This window comes from Chiloscyllium punctatum, chromosome 37, assembly GCF_047496795.1.
Source record: "Chiloscyllium punctatum isolate Juve2018m chromosome 37, sChiPun1.3, whole genome shotgun sequence".
In the NCBI taxonomy this organism is placed as follows: Eukaryota; Metazoa; Chordata; class Chondrichthyes; order Orectolobiformes; family Hemiscylliidae; genus Chiloscyllium; species Chiloscyllium punctatum.
In genome coordinates, this window is record NC_092775.1 from 28,941,135 (window position 1) to 28,961,266 (window position 20,132).

The window sequence follows — 20,132 nt, forward strand, 5'->3', positions numbered from 1 at the left end:
CATCATCAGCACTGATAATTTAAATATTTTCTATTTGACATACAGTAAAAGATAGAGAAATATATTTTTAAGCATTTTAATTCTTTGTAACCATTTCTATTTTTAAAACAAACTTCTTGCTAGAGACTTTTTCTCTTCTTTTGTGTCCTCCTTTTTCTCCTATTGTCTCTCACAGTAGCCCTGATGAGATTCTAAATAGATTCTCACCTCACTGCCCTGGTACCAGAGATCATGCTTTGTTTTATCCACTTCTACAGTGACTTTTTTTGTAGCTTGGAGTGAATTGTGAGGAAGATCTGATTACCGGGGTGTCCATATTGTGTAAATTATAACTGAAGCAATACTACAGCTTAATTCAAACAATAAAGATTCTCCCCCACAGTCACATCTAATATAAAATTGAGAGCCTCACATGGGTTTGTAGCCTGCAATGCACGAAATTTGTATTTTATGGGAAACTGAGGACTCAATATTTAATGTGACTTATTAATTCTTATTAATATGGATGGGAATATTAAGATATAGCAGCACATGTAATGTTACCAACTTGGGCTGACACTGGGTATATTCTTCAAAATTAAGCTATAAGATTGTTACTAATGAATATAATCAGGAATTTAGAAGGAACTTTTATACCAAAAGGTGGTTATGGTTTGGAAGTAGAAGATGTTGTTAATGCAAATGACATAGATGCATTTAAAGAGAAGCTGGTAAGCATAACAGAGAGGAAAATTTGAAGCGTAAGCTAATAGGTTTAGGTGGAGAAGGGTGGCAGGAAACTGGTATGGGACATAAATGCCAGTTGGGACAAAAGGTCCTGTGTTGTAAGCTCTATGTAACTTAATGTCGCTTGCACCTCATCATATCCTTAGAATACATGAATTCCCTTATGAAGGACAGTGAGTGTGGTGCAAACAAGTATGGAATCCATTTGCATCAAACAGGATATACTCCTATAAAATATATTAACACTGAAAACATCGTACTCCTTCAGTATTGGACTGATCTGTCAACTAAGATTAGACACTTAATCTTGGATTGGACCCTGAACCCATGACCTTCAGATTCAAAGATGTGAGTTTTACCAATTCCGCTAATGTGACATTCCCAAATATTGAAGAATAAACTCCACCAGACTGCTAAGAACACAAAGGTTAATTCTTAATAGTCTGTTGAATGGATGATTAGGACAATTGCTATTGAAGATAATTTTCTAAGAGCAACTTCAGTTTACTGTCCAAATGGACTAGCGGGACATTAAAAGGAAAAGATACCTAACAGCTGTAGTCAGAATCTCACAGTGCTGTAAATGATGTAGACTATGATGTGAAATGAGGCAGAGTCATATAACAAGTCTATCTCAACATCAGGAACAACTCATTGCATCTTTTAATTAAGTTCCAGGCATCATAGCAAGATGCTTTCTAGGCAGCAGGGAGTTACAGGACTCCCCTCTTTATTATGCAGCTCTTTAGCTTACTGTCTACTGTGAGCAAAGTAGACACTGAAAATTCTCAACATGGAAATCGGAGTGGAGGTACTTGGCAACTTCACCTCACTGCTGGATACTTAGTGTTCAAGTTGGTCACCATGTAATAGCATCTCAGGGCATGAACCATGGGCACCAGACGCATGGACCCCTTATCCATGTACATTGGCATTCCATCATGTGCCATCTTCAAAGCACGTTATCAATCCACTTACAACATTCTTCTGTACTTCAGTAGTGCACCTCGAGGCATAACGGCAACTATCATTGTAGTTCTGAAGCAACACTGTGTGCTCAAGGAGACACACCCAGTTCATGCACCAGACTACGATGCATCTCCAAGCTGTTTGCTTGCTCCCCTAGCATTCACTCACCTTGGGCCTACTGGATGCTGAGAACATAGCTGCCTTGCATTGCCTTGCCTTGCCTTTGCCTTTTTGCACCTTGCCCCTTGCCCCTTAGCCAAAGATACCAGGCTGACATTAAGATTGAATGCCTTGTCATTTAGTGCAAATGCTAAGCCAGAAGCTAGTCATATTTGTCAACAGTGCCCACTCGGGTCGAGAGATAGCCTTTGCTTAGGTGGCCTTACACTAAGTGAAGGACAATGTCTGATATCATTCCAGGTGACTTGGACACAATGAGCCAGCACTTGGAGGGCTCAGAGTTGAGAATGAGCTGAATGTCAGACAGCTCACCATATGCCTTGAGTCTTTCTGCCATATTGTGGGATGTTTTTTCTCTTGGAATAAGAGAGGTATAGGTATTAAGGAAGATAAAAGTGGGTGGCACAGCTATTTTTGGAGCAAGTTGGGAGATGTCCCAAGCAAGTAAGTATGTAGCGTAGAGGATGCAGGGTTAGTGGTGTTGGGGTTAGGGTGAATGAGGACAAGTGTGGGAAGATGTTGAGGCAATAATGAGAGTGGCATAGCAAGAGCCTTGATGGGAGGTGGGTTTAAGTAACAGAGAAAGTGTGAGTGCGAGGTTTCGAAGAAAAGATGGATACTGGTTGAGTGGAGAAGGTCATTGACCTTCTTACATTTCTATGAATTCCTCCAGAAGCTGAGATTGCACTGACCCCCAAATGGCCATCTTAAAACAGGCTGGCATGTTCTGGCTTTGTGGCTCCTCTGCTGATCCTGGGAAAAGAGGGTATCCTACTTGCGTACCACTCTGTTCAACAGGACCTCCGTAAAGCAAGGCACCAATTTTCCTTCCCCACTGTGTCTGTGGTAAAAGTCAGGAACCATACCAGGCATCTCTAGACTCTCAGTGGTTGTCGGGGTGTACAATAGCACTGTAAAGATGGCATCGGTACAAGGGGCGGAAGTGGTGAGTTATTCTGGCCACAGTGATTTGAAGACTGAAGCTAGAATTGGATGAGAGAATGCCATGGGGCAGGGTGGATAGTTAATGAGGCAGTTTGGTAACAGAATTTGCTGAGCCTCCTAGAGAGAAACACTTGTTTGAAACTCTTCAAAACTGATAGCCAAAAAATAGAAACATTTAACCCATTATCTTTTATCATCAACGAGACAGAAGTCATTTGAACAGGCACATAGTCTGAGACTAAAGATTTTTTTAAAATTGTCCAGAGTAATTTGTCAATACTGGTGAGGGGTAGTATTACCCTACATCATAAAATAGTGGGGGTATAGCACTGTACGCATGTACTACTTATGAAAGAGACATAAATGAATGCCAGAAATAAATGCACAATATAAGAACATTGTTATTAAGCTTCTTTCCAACTGAGTGACTTCCAACATGAGCTTCAAGGACAGTGACGTCCAGTTACAGTAAGCACTGCCTGGGGATTGAATGAAAGGTTCCCAGTTCTTTCTGTCTTGGAAGTGAAACCATTTCAGGGTAATTTACCCAAATTCCTCCTATCGATAGGACTAAAGTGAATAATTTTATTCCAAAAAGTTTGAAACAGCTACAAACAGCAATTTGCAGGGAGAGAGTTAATTTGCAAGCGTTCTGATCCAGTCACTGAATTGTCCATTTCAAAGGAGTAGCAGAAACTCCAGGAGGAGTTTTCATTTTGCACTGAGGGAAAGCACATAGGTCAGTGCATGGGCCTGTATCTTTGAAGTACTTGCCAAGGCATAAAGGGAGAGTCCAGTTGCCTGAAAGCAGACAATCTTAGCATTGCAGGCTACAGAGTCAATGATGCGGATATATTGAAGACTTCCTTGTCTTCTAGGCTTCACTGGAACCATGGTCTCCTGTGGAGGCGTTGGTCTAGCTGCTCACTCCCTTTTAATTAATAGCTTTAAACGGTAGCTTTATATTTTTAATACACCGAGTGCCCTTAATTGGGCAACAAGCTCAGCCTCTTGCCAGTAATTGGCCAATTTGGGGAAAATCATAGCTGGGTGATTATTCTTGATACAGTACAGAGCTTCTGACCCCCTTTTGATATTGGCAGTTGGATCCTAATTCATATGAGATAATCCTGTCCCATAACATTTTACAAAGTGGGAAGATGACAACCATCTACTCTGCCAATTGCCATTCAATCCTTGCTTATCTCTTTTGTCCTGCTTGCAATGGAAACCCCTTATAACGTAAAAATGCTGTGAGTTTAAAAGGGAACAAGGCGGGAGGATGGATTATTTGAACCATTTTTTTTAAATGGTGTTGCAATATCAATGCACCCATTTGTCAATTTCATTTATTTTCCTCAAGTAGATTGGCATGCTTGCTTAGGTACGTTTTTTCCAAATCAATGCAACTTTGCAGGATGCATAATAATAAAAAAAGACGATTGCTAAAATGCAACAAAGTCCGCATGTTCTTTGCAGCATAGGTGCAGAGCTTGAAACAACTGGCCATACTCGTATGTGAGTTGCAAATGTATTGAAAAGAAATGTGAGAGGCGCCCCCAGCCCAGACAATGTTCCCCTTCCCTGTTGGGTGAAGGGTCATTTTAGCAAGTGATCTGCAAGCAGAGAAGAGAAATGACAGGAACTGAAAGGGAAAAAAATCATGATTCAGAAGTGGTGTGTCTCAGAATGGGGAAGTGTTAAAGCAGCCTTCGCAAATGCAACAAGAGCCAAAAAAAGGTGAGGTGAAGCATTAATTAAAGGAGAAGGGAGAGCTGTACTTTATAACAGTAACTATCCAAGTAGGTAAGCAACTTTTCACTCCTGATATTGACATAAACCTTTTTTACAACACCAACTGCTTCAAAAGTAACTCATTAGTTATAAACTGTGTCACAGAGCTATTGTGAAAGGTTCTGCATGAGTGAAATTCTTTTCTTCCTCTTCCGCCCCTACATGTTTGGTGGATTGAGCCTTGCCCTGTCCAAGTGTAAAGCAAACACCTCACTTGGATTTCCTTGTATTGTACTCCAAGAAAGAGATGCAGCATCTACAGTGGTGGAATCCGTGGGATTAGAGGTGGAACTGGCATCCTGCCTGGAAACCCTTGCACATGAATATCATGTAACGCACTATGTGAGATGTGGCTGCTCCCAGTCTGCAATTTGAATAGACTTCCTTCACTGCTTTGGAAGCAGCAATGGTGGTGGTGGGCAATCCTAGCCTCCTATCAGGTTACGTAGAAAGGCTGCTGTAAGATGAAAGACTGAAAGAAAATCAACTATATTGAAGTGCAGAAGCTTTCTTTTCCAATATGCCAACAATAACTTTTTTGTGAATGTTGAATTTCATGTATTTTTTTCCTGAAAAATCTGTGGAAATTCAAGAATAAAACATTTAAAACAGTAACCATAGGACTGCCAACTTTTTCTTGTCCTACTCCATAGTTTGTTGAAGACCGAAGTTCAAAAGTTGGAATATAAATTAATTGCTATGTGACTTACTTCACATTCTGAGAATAAAAGTGGTCCCTGATATCAGCAAAAGTGATTTTGAAGCAATTCTTAAATCAGAACATTCGGTTCAGCACCTGGCATTGATATGACCTGATATTGTGTGAAACGTGATTATCTTACCTTAAACAGTGTTGATTTGGGCACTTTAAAGCAACATCACTACTGTATGGAGGAGATTATTAAGGTAGAACAGAAATTGCATCACCCCATACCCCACTCCTAGCAAAATGTAGCACACATTACATGGGGTGATTTTCAATTTCTTTGCTTGTGCAGTTCTACGTCAGAGCAGGTTTCCTGCCCATTGTAGAAGTAGTTGTTTGTCAATGGGATGAGACACAGGCAATGTTCTATAAGAGAGGGTTTTCACTCCACTTTGGCAATGCCTGGGTACATAAAATAGAAATGTATTAAAAGCTGGAGGTATGTCTCATTACACAGAATATATCTGATGCAGTCAATTTTTCAATTTGTTTTAATGGGGCGGATGTAAGAGAATTTTTAACTAAAATTTAGATGACATGATCATTGATGCAACAAAATCCATCACCCTAACCATTTGAGCCTTCTTTAAACCCATGCTTTAAAATTTAACAAAGCTAAAGTGTCCATTTTAACAAAATATATCACAATTCTGTCTTTTTACAATGATTCCCCTTTTTTTAACATTAGCATAAACTTTGAAGCCGTGCCCTACTGAATTTATTCTGCTACCAATATCTCCTGTGGTGTACCTGTTTTCCATATTTAAGGCAATGGCTGAACAAACCCGAAATACACTGACATCAGCACATCATTTGTGTCACTTTAAGGGATAAACAGTTGAATGGAAGTGGGAGCAGTGCATGTTGAGTGACAGTAGTGAGTCGGCACTTTGGGTCCAGGTACCTGATCTCGTCTGTTGTGTGGAGAAAAGATGCTAGACTTTCTCCACACACAAAGCAGCATTTAATGAGTGACTCTCATATACCTCCTAGTGACTGCTTTTGGATTAGCATGGTCAAGGATAAGTACTGTTCAGGAAATAAAACTATAACTCCAAAACTATAGTTGTTCTTTGATTCCTGGAGAAGGAGATAAATGACAGCTGAAACTGCACTCCAATAATTGATTTATGAACTATAAATATGATGTGCTTGGATATATGAAAATATTTCTTTCCTTTGATACCTGTCATGAGAACCTATTGTTTTAAGAATATATTATCATGAATTGTAGTAAATAGGGATAATTGTTTTTCAAGCACAATACTGCTCTCTTGAGTTGATATTAATAAATAGGTATTTTTAAAAATATAGTTTTTGAAATACAAAGAAAACAAGTAATACAAATGAAATTTGATGAAAATCTTCAGTCTTCCAGTACTGTAGAACTTAGGCTACAGCTGTGTGATATGATGGCTGTCATTAGTTGTATATGCTTGTATGACTGGCAAAAATACTTACTGGAGACATCAGTTGAACTGGAATCATAAAATAACCCTTTCAGCTTCTCTTCGATATGTTTACTGAAAAAGGCTGATGTTATTTTCATCAAATGTAAGTGCCAAAAGTTGCAGCAAGGCATTTGACAAATTATGACAGAATATGCAGAAGTGTTGCTGAATTTATTCTATTTTCTATACCTCTTTCTTGATTTAAGGTTAGTTTTTCTGTTACAATGATTTCTTTACCAATGCACATTAGACTGGTGTCTAACAAGTTTCACTGTCTGAGAAATTTCTCTGAGGATTGTCATCATATTGTTGCAAAACAATAGCTAGAGGTTATTTGCTGCCTCCACAAGACTTCTTTTTATTTTAATCGCCAGCACTGACTTCAGGGGGTACCAGAGTCAAAAGGGAATTAAACTCTGCTTTATGGTGGATATAAAAACTGTGCTTTATTCTGAAAGTTATAGAGCAGCCTGTGCAGATTACTCATGGTGCTTTTCTGTTGTCAAAAATTGATTTTTAATTATTTTGAGCTATAATCACAGAGAGAAATACCACTAATATTAGTGCAGTTTCACTGCGCTATAGTAACATCATTAGCATGGGAATGTGAGCAATCACTCCACACGAATGAGATAATGTAACATACAAGGATCTGAAGTTATTCACTTGCTTCAGAAATGTTCAGTATTCAAAGGAACACTATATATTCTTTCATTCTATTTGATCATCTTTAGTTTTGTAAATGAGCAGATCATTTTGCCAGATCCTTTGTAGTGCAAACTGTGGCCAAGATTTCTTTGTAGTTCAGCACTGGCATTTTCCAAGTTTTTTTTTGACATGGGTCTTTTATACTGAATATTATTTAAACACCTGCCTTACGTGGATGCAATGTCATCATGGATTTCTCTAAAGGTCAGTTAATAATAGCACGGTTGTGATACTGAGACGTACAAACCCAGGTTTCCAGTCTATGCTGAGTTTGCAGGAAAACGGTGAAGGTGCTACAAATAGCTTTCCAGTCCCTCGTGTAAAGAAGAGAATGAAGCAGCCAGAGATCCAGATTCTGATTGTTATCCAGTGTATTCTGTTGAAAGATGGATGTTGGGTGAAATCAGAATTGGGCCGAGTTGTGATGTCCTTGGCAATCTGACAGTTTTTCAACATTAAATAATGCATTTTTTTGCGATACCAAAGGGCAACTGGTCTTCATATATTCCTGTCCCATCAGCTTTGAAAAACAGAGGGAAGCAAGGTGAAAGTGCTTTTACTTTCTGCAGAATATTCTATAATGTTCTGATGTGGTTTGTAATTCAGTCAGTAATTATACACGACCTGAAACTGTCCCATTTCAGGCAGAGCAGCACTCAATGAAATGTGTTGGAAAATTGCTAGCAGACTAATGTTTCGGCAGTAGCACTGGAAGGGTTAAAAGATAATTTTGTATGTGGAGGGGGAGGAGTTGCATTGTGAACTTAAGGAGTAACACCAGCTGATAAGACCCAACCTTCCTGGCTGGCTGGATTAACCCTCCAGATCTAGAGGGCACATGAGAGTCCAGCTTACATGAAGCAAAGAGCCTTGAAAACCTATCATTTTCAGTGAGGACCCTTCATCCTCAGCTCATGTCACTTGACGATCCCCCATGAATTTTCAGCTAAGATCAATGAAACATTCTCTACGGGAAGCAGGAAATTTGCTCGGTTCATGGGATCCAGGGACAGTTTGTTTTCAAAATGCTCCCAAGATTTTCAAAAGAGGAGCTCTGTGTTTTTTTTAAATCACCTGCATCTTAAGAATAAAGTAGGAAGTTGGTTAAAATGTACTAATAACATCATCCTTTTTCTTCTTCTCAGGGGCAAAGGTAGACAATGATCATAATCTGCAGTCCAGGCATCCTTTTCCCGGCCCTCTCCTGCATCACTTCAGCTGCGACATTGAACTCCAAGTGCTCTGACTGCAAAAAGCACTCAACTCCAGCAGTTACTCTTCATTCTCACTAACAATTTCGTAATGAAGTATTGATTTTTCACCTCGATTCTTATGGATGTTATTAGATTTTCATTGATAAACTGTGTTCTGCCTCTCTACTCCCTGCTGTTTCTCTGGAGCACATATACAACAAAGTGTTTCTGTGGGGAATAATGGCCGGGAACATTGATGTGCTTATTTCGTCAATTGGTTACTCCTGATGGCAAAAAAGGTACAATTTTTCAAACTTTAATGCTCGAGTTTAATGCAAAGATACAATCAGATTGGACACTAATGTCTTTACTGCTGATATTGACATTGAATTACGGCTGAATCGGGGCTGTGGCCCAGAGAACGCTTTCTATGAAGGAGGTGCTTTGTAGCCAGTGTAGTTGTCAATGTTCCACTTGGGTTTCCCACTGCAGTCTTAACAGCACAAGGGATCAATCTGTCTGACTAAGAAGAAAAGGACTGATGAAGCAGTGAGTGAGGTCCAGCCAGAGAGAGAGAAAAAAACTTGTACACTGTTAATCATCTGCTGCAATAATGCACAGAATCAGCTTCTTTGTGGGGAGGAACATGGACTAACACAGACACTTTCGCTGCCAGGAGAATCAGTCTATTGCTGTCGCTGTATAAAAAATAGCCTCTGCCTACATCCTACATCACACCGAGTCTGAATCTACAGCAGAAGGAGAAGGAAAAACTTATCATGAGGAAGCAGACAGCTGAAGTTCAATCCTGATACATTCTTGTTTCCACAGACAGTATAAGCTATAACGCAGGATGCATGGCAGACACCCAGGGTGTAGGGAATGAATCTCCATTTATCCCTGATAAAGTCACAAGAGACAAAGTCACAAATGAGTGATGATGTTGCAACTAGGAGTTCAATAAATACCACAGGCATACACACCAGATATTCAGTTTATTCACACGACTGGAGAAATGTGTCAGCTTTTTTAGTGTAACTTTTATTTTTAGAATGTTCAATTACTGACTTTTTTTATTATTAAGACCAATCAACCTTGTACAAGTCAGTGTTAATCCACCAAGCTTATTGCACCACTCTGACATACAACCAGTGTGCAGAGGATGTACATCTGCAATCTGTAGTTAATGAAAAATATAACCCACTCAGAACAGTCTGATTTCATAAATGCAGGTGCCCTGGGCTTATGAGGTCCACTAGAAAATAGGATTGTTTTGTTTCAATGCTCACTGGCATGTATCCAATTTATCTCACACTTTATTATTAATGATCATTTCAAATTAAGCTTTTCTCAGTTTTGTCTGTTGCAGTGTGTATTGGCTTGATTTGAAGTTGCTGGAGATAAGTCCTATCAGTATACATGCAGCACAAATAATTTTAAAAAGCCCTGTGTTATTCAATGGGTTTCTCATTTGTCTTTATTGATGAAGTCTAAGGACGAATCTCAGCACAGGCCAAGACAAGCAGACCAGTATTGCTCAACAGTACACCACTCATTCCTTTCCTATCCTTCTCACTTAATTAAAAATATGTGATGCCTGATTTCTAAATTCCTTTTGGTCTCAAGAAATCTTTTTCACCAAAGGACCTGTAGTTTGTGACTCCCAACACTAACTGACTACATTGCTGCCATTTTATCATTGCAGATCTGAGGTTATGCATGTTTTGCAGTGAAGCTGCCTCGTTTTCAGTTCTCTCTCAAAGCATAATTGTGCAATAATAAGCAACTACTACATGACAGATTTCTCGGTGCTAAGGTTCTTATTTTTCTTGTCAAAATGCATTTCTGAAAAAAATGTAAAGACATGATATGCAACAATCATGTTCTTGCAGTGGCCCTCCTTGCAAATTTAACGTCACGTGGTAGATTTCCACTGTGCTGTTTGGTTGTTGCAGATTGCTTGCATGTGGCAGATCTGCCCAATGATGAAAATCAGGTTGTTTCTACAACTGATGGCCAATCCTCAATGCCACTTTCCAGGCTCTAATCTGAAAAGATATCCTACCACTTCTTTCTGGCTTAAATAATCTTATCTGGCAACAGTAAGCCTTGTCCGTGTGCACTCCCAGGACATCATGTGTCAAGTACCACTTCAGTATTCTATACCACTGCATCTTACTTTTCTATACTTGCTGTAATTTAAATGATTGTTTTCATACTGTTTTTCAGAGAGTTACTCATTGGATAAGTAGATCTCTTTAGTCCAGCTGCCCTTAAGAAGTGAAAGGTTTTCAGTTTGTGTTCTAACATGACATAAACCCCTGGTCACGTTAAAAGTGAACATTTGATATGAAAAGAAAACCTCTTCCCCCCATAGTCTGGTCAGTACTTATAAATAATTTCTGCGGAACCAGGTTCTCTTTGTTATCAAGTATAGCAAACAAAATTACAACAAGTAATTACACCCTCCACACACTCTAAATGATCTCAGAAATTACCTGTTACACGCACTAGTGGCCATTGCTTGTGATTGATCGGAGGCAATGTCCCAACAAAAAGGATTTTTATTTTTGCTTTACATACATCAGTAACCATTCACAACCCGGCTTAGAGGTCATGTAATCTTGCTAATTTGATGATATATATTTTGTAAATATAATTCTTGAATTTGGACTCAAAATGACAAAAGTTTCCTTTCAATAAGCATTTATTAGGAGCAGGTACAAGATTCACAAAAGGTTCAATTAGTTATTTGGTTACTATAGATTCAAGTAACATAATAGTCATAAAAGTAGGGATCTGGGAGTATAATCTATAAATAAAACAGCTCCTCACATTAATAAAGACCTTGGTCACCAATAAAATCTCAGTGTTGCTGGCTGGGAGCATCTGATCAGTTGTAGCATTCAATCAGTGCACAACAACTGTTTATCACCTCACAATTTGAACATTCATCACTTGAACTTCTTACCTGGTAATATTATTGAACATTTGAAAGGCCAAGATGATTCATCCTATTTAGTTAGATATTCCCAAACCATATGAAATTAGCCTCCTTGACAGGATATATGAAATGGCTGACTAGATGGTTTGGATTTGGCAAAATTCACAGAAATAAATCCAATTATTTTCTAGTGATTTCACATTGAAGAAAAAAGCAATGTAGTGTTAGTAGCACTGCATGCAATTCCCATCAACGATATCCACGTTTTAAATCTATAAGCTTCCAACAGTGTCCTTAATATAATTCTCCTGTGTTCCCATTTTGGCCATAGGTGCCAGGACAAATTGACAACTTCTATCATATTGGGCTTCTAACTGTTAAATGTATCACAGATAATGATAAATGTTGAGAGTATCATTGTGGCATCACTTTGGAAATCTAATGTTAATTTCGAAGTCCTTCGAATTTCAATGCCAATTCATTGAAAAACCAAACAATTGCAAATATGTAATATATAATCATGGCAGTTATTCATATAGCAAACTACTCAGTAGTGAACATAATTGATTTGAATTGAATGGATTCTATCCTAAATTGATTCTATTTTTAATGTTAGCAATGCTCCAGGAGGAGTGTTATGAGGTTTTTGTCAAAACTTGAATCCCATTTCAGAGAGGAGGTAGTGATGTAGTGGTATTGTCAGTGGTCTAATAATCAATAACCCCAATGTTCTGGGGATGAGTTAAAATCCCACCAGATGGCAAAATTTGAAAAATATGGTGACCGTACAACCACAGACAATTCTTGTAAAAACCCATCAGTTCATTGATGCCTTTGGGGAAGGATATCTGCTATCCTTACTTCACCTTACATGTGACTCTGGACCACAGTAATGTGATTACTCTTGACTACCCTTTGAGCAGTTAGAGGACATACAAATGCTGGCCTAGCCAGCAATGTACATCGTTAAGAAAACATTTCCATTCAAATTCTTCTTAATTATTATTTAGAAGTGCTTCTTAGCAGTGGGATGGGAAATGGTGACTGATTTAAAGCTAAGTGCCTGTTTTACAATATCCTAACGTTCTCCCTTCACTCCAACCTCCACATCTCTCAAACTCTTCAACTCACTGCTGCTTGGGCTGGTACTTGAAATGTCTGATCATTGTTCATATCAGGACTGGGCAAAATGTCTCAGAGCCTACTACTAGAGCTCAACTAGCACAATGGGTTCCTGATCATTGCAGAGTTGTTGCATGGTACCTTAAGAAAATACACAAACGTTTCTTTGTGTAGAAAGGGAAAAACCTAACAAAAACCTGAGACTTTTTTTTTACAATGCACATCTAATTAGTCATTTACTGAGTGCCATTTATGTGGGGACCATAAGCAGAGATCTGCTCCCAGTTTGGTCTCCCAGCCAAAGTGTACAGAATGTGAGGAGCAAAAGAATGAAGTAAAATTATAGGGTGGAAGAGACATTTTTACTTTGGTATATAAATCCTCTTCCAAAACAAATGGCTTGGTTATGTTCTTTGCCATCAGTTTTTACAGAGACTTGCCTTATCTCAAGAACTGTGTGCTGCACTGTTCTTGATCAGTAGGAAATGAAAACAATCTGATTGCAACTCCTTGATTATGACACTACTTACCACAACCAGTCCTGTCCCTTAAGGAGTTAATTCCAAGTCTCAGATTGGAATTCAATTGTCTTGCAGCCCTCTCCCTTTCTTGTGTTTGATTTGTCGTTCATCCTCTTTAATTGGGCATTGTAATAACTTTTCAGTTTTATCACTGAATCTCCATAGAGTCTAAATACCTCCACACATCTGAAGGTTATATGATGCTTTGTGACCATGTTCAATAACAATTCAATAAAATCATCTGCCACTGAAAATTCTGGAGCCACAAATCTCATTTTGCTTTAATACAACTGACAACTAGCACAGTTATTGTATATTTTTAGTGTAGAAATCACCTCCTTATCCTGTATAATTCAGCGTGGATAGAGTCCTTAGGGGCAGAGAAATCCTTGTCCACTGCTGAAGATCAAGGCGGGCAGACAGCAGATGGATTTGATTGTTCTGTGTCTTGTGCAGACCTGGGGAGTAGACTGGGGAGGTTAGACATAGAGAAATGAGCACAGGAGAAGCTTGTGGTGGGTTGTGACTGAATGATGCCTGACAGGAAAGCCTTTCAGTCTTTTGTATTACAAAATAAATTCTATAGCCCTCTTAAACCCAGCATAAAAAATCTGTCATTCACCTCCCAGGGACTATGTCAGTCAAACTCCAGTCGGACATAATAGCAAAATTGCATTTCTCAGGGCATGCACAGCCAGGTTCAGAATACAAAAGTATCATGCTTTGGGGAGAAAGGAAAAAAAAGAAAATGAAGTTTCAGAAATGTCATTCTGAGGTAATGAGGCGTGGGCAGAAAATATACCCCGCGCATCATTTGATAGAGATGCTGGTCGAAATAGCTTCATTGATGTGTCAGCATTCGTCTATCAATCAATCATCCATTACACTTTTCAAGTAACAATAACTGCAAAAGCTACAGGGCAGCTTATGGAATTCGTTTATGGGTATCAAAAACAGCAGTTAAAATGCAGTTTTGACATGAAAAGTATGAAGCAAGTAATTTTTTTTACGGCAGAAAGGAAAGATGCACTAGACCAAGGAGTGCTTTGATGATATGGTTGTGGTTTGACTTTATTTAATGTTTCAACCTAGAGCGGAAATGAAAGTTTCTTCACTCCTTTTGTCTGTGGTATTATCCAGCTGGACACTTGAGTCGTGCCGGAAAGAAGACAGCACTTAGCTATCTTATTTGTACACAGAATTGAGGAATTAATGGGCAACCTTTAGAAATACCTCTGTAAAGTAAGATTTTGTTCCTTTTTTGACCAGAAACTCCTTCCAAGTAATCAGCTTTTAGCCTGGATACAATATGCTCACCATATGTATACTGCAAATCCCCTAGCTGTCCAAAAAGACTGCAGTAGTTCAATTTCTTTTTGGCTTTCCTCCAAAACAAGGCAGATTAACATTATAGATGTTCTACTTTAGGAGGCTTTTGACTCCCGACACTCACCATTTTTGTTACAGAGCACCAAGTGTTCATTGCATTTGCAGTAGAGGTGATAGAACTTCATTTTAAACAGGTGTTTTTAATGTAATAACAGCAAACTCATTCAGTCAAAAAAATTGAAATTATTTTTCAACTCAGATGCTAAAATATTGTTGAATTGAAAGTTGAACTTACGAGTTATCAAATCAGTTTGAGAGCAAGCATCTGTTTATACCAGTGCTGATAGCCCGAACATGTGATTTAAAAAGCCAGGTAGTCCGGTATTTTGTTTTCTGTACTTTGGCTTCTGTCCTAATTGCCAGCTGGTCTTTTTACAAATATCATTTAATTGATGCTACCAATTATCATGTCTCTAACAATCTACTTAGATAGATTACTTACTTAGATTACTTACAGTGTGGAAACAGGCCCTTCGGCCCGTCGAAGCGCAACCCACCCATACCCCCACACCCACACCTTCACCTAATACTACGGGCAATTTAGCATGGCCAATTCGCCTAACCAGCACATTTTTGGACTGTGGGAGGAAACCGGAGCACCCGGAGGAAACCCACGCAGACACGGGGAGAATGTGCAAACTCCACACAGTCAGTCGCCTGAGGCGGGAATTGAACCCGGGTCTCTGGCGCTGTGAGGCAGCAGTGCTAACCACTGTGCCACCGTGCCGCCCATTTAGGTGTAAAAATATATGATTGCAGAAAGGACAAAATGAACATGGCAAATATGTTTAAAACATAGAGTCAGGCCAATGCAGCTTCAGATAAATAAAACCTGAAGCATTTGGGCACTACTAATCAACTCTACTGATTTTTCAGTGGCAGTGCTAGGCTGTTTATGATGCTATTTGAATTAATTAGGGCATGTTGGGTCTTTTACTTTAGATTCTTTTGTCCATTGTATTGAAAGACTGTGGTTCCTGATCAAAAGAGCCAGGTCATAGGCTAGATAGTAGATGTAGATGGCTCAGCAACATAGCGTGTTAGTGTTAAAGGCAATATAACAATTGTCCAGCTCTGTCATCTTAAAGTTCTTTATATTTATATGCACCATTAATTCCTGCTACCAGGATATTCTTCCCAAATCTTACCTAGATTTTGCCAGTTGACATCATTTACAGATTCCAAAATTTCAGAAAAGGAAATAAGGTAGGTTTGGTAAGCGTAGATTTTATTTTGTGTTTGTGGTAATATTCACTAGTCCTGGCTTATTTTTAGAGCATAGAGGTGATCAGTGTAGCTCTGGTAGTGTGGATGGGTGTCATGCAGATCAAGAATCATCATATGTACTTCCAGGATAAGTCTCTTGTAAACTTTAGTGCAGACAAGTGTGTTTGCAAGTGTCCCTTTGATTTTGATGTGCTTGGGCAGAATGAAGTCTGCAATTTTATTTCAGATGAACTCTGAAAAGGGTCATTTGAAAATATGCAGCTTGTGAACAACTAGTGAAGAGTTGTTCTGATTCCTAATAATAGTATACATGCATATGTATAAGACCTGGATGGTTGACATCAATTGCAAGGGCACAACCAATAAGTGAACAACTAATCCCTCAGTTGTCAAAGCAGTCAGCCTTGAATCCTCCAATGAAACGGAGCAAACTCGAATTGAAGAATAAACCATGCAAATGCCCAGAATTGGATAGGAGACAATGAAACCATTGTGCTCAAGTTCCAACATTTAATTGTACATTGACTCTAATTATTCAATTTAAACACTATGAAGGATAAGGATAAGATATTGTTTCAATATAACTTTGTGATGAGCTGGAATCAGACATTGGAAGGACTGTTATAATACATTACATAGGAATTTCTGATAAGGTCTGTACTACATTACTGATATCAGTAGCTCTAGAATTAGCAACTAACCAATGAGATGTTAAGTCTTCTAAAAGTATTTGCCTGTTAAGAAGATACCATGCAAAAGGAGGAAACCGGGTAGTTTAATTAGTAATATAAAGACTTGAGTAAGATGGTAAAATTTGTACTTGCTGCCATCAATAATAATGAAATGATTTAATTGTGTATGTGCTACATTGAATAATTAACAGCTTCTGTTCATACTCCACAAACTTAACCTTGGGCCATGTATTGTACCTGAAATTGGTCTGTCACCAAGTACTAAGGTTGTCACTGCATTAATATAAATAGTGCCAGCACAAATTCAGATGGATTTAGAAGCTTAAGGACTACAAAAATACATCAATTGAGATTTTCCTTCAAGTTTGTATGTTGAATAAAATTTCAAGCTAGTGTATGTGTAGCTTTGTGAATGAAAAACAACTATCCCACTCAAAACCTTTACCACAATGAGGTCATGTAAGCAAAAATCATCTTTAAGTATCAATTTAGGAATATTTGCATTATACTAGAAACTTTTCAACAAAGACAATAGAGCAATGAAATGGTTAAGTCAGAGTTTTTTTTAACACTTCTCTATGTACAGATGACTTCAAAATGACTGACAACAGTCGTCCTCCAGTTACGTTATGTACCCATATAGTTTAATTAAGTCTATATATAGCCTGCTAATACTTACTCAGACATTTTATAACATAACTGCATGCTGTATATAAATATTCTTACATTCTTTTTTAAAAAAATCCAATTGTATATTCACATTAATTGGAGCCGCCCAAAGGCTTGAGGGTGGGGGGAGGGTGGGGGAGGGGGGTGTGAAATTGCAAGGGAGTAACAGGCACAGGGGAGTTGTATTGTTTAGGAGTACATTAGAAGGATTAGAAGAAACTGCACTTCAATTTTTTTAATGAAGATGTGAAGCACTGTATAAACATGTAAAATATTCAGCCCCAAGTCTGTTAGGGAGAATGCTTTCATGTTTTGTTGGTCATTCTTTTGACAAAATGCTCCACTTTTTTTTGTTGTACAGATATTTACCTGTTAAATGCTACTCTACCTTTTGGCTTCCAGGCTTTTAAACAATGCAAGTGGCATCGAAAGCTTTTGGATTCAACTTGTGTTTTTTTTTCTAATCTGATGACAGTCAATATGAAAATTGGCCAAGTCAAAAATCAGCTTATTCTGAGGTCCTATTGAAATGCTCTCTTCCCCAACTTCATATAATTCAATACCATTGATAGGCAAAATCCACTCGTATGCCTCATGTAAATGTTTAGAAGGCAGAGACCACAAATGAGGGTTTCTCATGCTTTGATTTAATATTTATTGCATCTTTTAATCAGTATATGAAATAAATAAATTAGTAAATATAAACTATTAAATAGCAAAACAACATTGGAAATGAAAATGCCAGCCATATATTTATGCACTGACTTCCAAAAATAATGAAGTTTTCTTGCATTTCCACCAAGTAATTATTTTTTAAATAAAACTTGAGAAACTATTTCCTGGCATTGAATAAGGGTGTCCAAGATTATAGTCTTGTACTGAATGGAAATTGTTTATCACTAAACTATTGTAACTTTTTTTATTGGTTGAAACCTATTCAATATCTGAAACATACTGGTGTATAATTTTATGACACACTGCCTTTTGTTTTAGTGCAGTCATTCCTGTACTGTCTGTATTGAATTGTTCAGTTGAAACTGCTTGTAGTGTTGATCCACTGAGACACAAGCCCCAAATAAGGCTCATTTTTGTCAGACTGGGTTCTCCAATGATAATGACCTACAATACAGAAAAAGTGGATATGTATAAAGAAAAACAAACTGATGCACTTATTAAAGAGAACTATTTATATGATTAAAAAAATATATATTTAGATTTTTTCCAAGCACAACTCTGAACAAAAAGTGCTCTTTTTATGCTTTATGAAAATGAACTGTTTCTGATCTTTCTACATCAGGCTAAATAAACTGTGTAAAGACATTTGAAGAAATTGCTTTCTAGTGTGTTTATTGAGTACTGTTCATGTGTTTATTTGTCAATATGACTTATAATATCAACTTACTTTCTTGTCCTTCAGCCAGCAGATCAGTATGGTTTGGGATTTAGAAACCTTCCTCGCGCTTATTAATGTCAATCTATGATGGATGGTGTTCCATAGGACAGGATGGGTCCAATACTGTCTGTCATAGATAACCCATCTGCCACCTCCCACCTTCATAAACTGATAACTAACTGAATGTTGTCACACTTTCATTATATAAGATCATATATTAAACCAGCCTTAATATATTAACTGCCACACTAAAATATATTGTGTACGCAATCAGAGACAATTACTGAAAGGAAAGATCTCATTCTGGAATTTGCAGTTTACCTTATCATAATCTAAATTGAAATGACTGCAGTTCAAAGTACTACATAAAAATCAAGTGAACAACAAATTTATATAGCATCTTTAACATAAGATTCCAAAACATTTCATGGTTATGTTATCAAACAGACATTGACAGCAAGCCAAAAAATGAGGGGTAATGGCAGATGATCAAATGCTTGACCACAGAAGTTGGTGTTCAATTGAATCTTAAAGGAGAAATTGAGAGGCTTAGGGGTTGACGATTGAGTGCACACACATTAATGGAGAGGAGTGCGAGAAGTTAGAGGATGTGAACAAGGCCATATATTCAGGAATGTGTAGTGGCTATGGGGGGGCTTACTGTGACCCCTGGCTCTGGATTCTCCTGTCATCAAATAGTAAGTAGCTCTTGTTGAATCAATTTATTATTTTCATAATAGCACAACTTTCATTAAAAAGAAAAAATTCAAACCAAGTTATTATAATCTGGAAATGGTTGATCAAGGTGGATTGAATCTTCAACTAATATCGCCCTCAATATAAATAAATAATGCTTGGCTTTATCTCGAACAAAGATTCCGTTGAACTCAGTGCTTTTCACATTTCTAACACTGACACTTTTAAGATGATTTATATTGACCATAGAAGATGGATTAACACTTTAAGGACTGTAGTGACACTCTAATGAGAATCTCATCTGCGAACGTAGTGCTCCTGAAGGGCGAAACTTCCTGATTTATTATGAGAAGAAAACCAGTACCATTACAAATGACACTGGTGCTAAACTCCCATGAGAAGAAGAGTTGAAGACTTTCTGATGCTATAATATTCACTGCTGCAACTATACTTATACATATTTCCTCAACTGTCACATAGTTGGAACTATGTATACAAACTGTGAGATTGTTATCTTAAAAGTAATGGTGAATCACCACTGTCAGAATTTAAATCATAAAAATGCATAAAAAAGACAACAAGTAACTACATACAAAAGTTTTAAATGTATGCAATAAATAGGAAATGCAAAGAAAATTAGCATATTCAATAGAATTTGCAGAGCCCAGTAAGTCAAAGAAAAACTAACCAAAGAAATCAACATGTACCTGAGTGCATTTTTATAATATGATTGTTGTCTCACTTTTCATTACAATCTTCTGGTCTTCACAATCAGAATTGTGATTAGGGTGATGAAAAAACTATAGA

General features: G+C 37.8%; 1 protein-coding gene across 2 annotated transcripts in view; it reads left to right on the top strand.

Annotated features, from left to right (window-relative positions):
* tshz2 (teashirt zinc finger homeobox 2) overlaps positions 1-17,357 on the top strand; it is a 522,918-nt gene extending 505,561 nt beyond the window's left edge. For both annotated transcript variants that reach the window (XM_072556505.1, XM_072556507.1), the window contains exon 3: positions 8,625-17,357. The gene's annotated coding sequence lies outside the window, so the exon portion shown is untranslated. The remainder of the gene's footprint in view (positions 1-8,624) is intronic.
* The last annotated feature ends 2,775 nt before the right edge of the window (positions 17,358-20,132 follow it).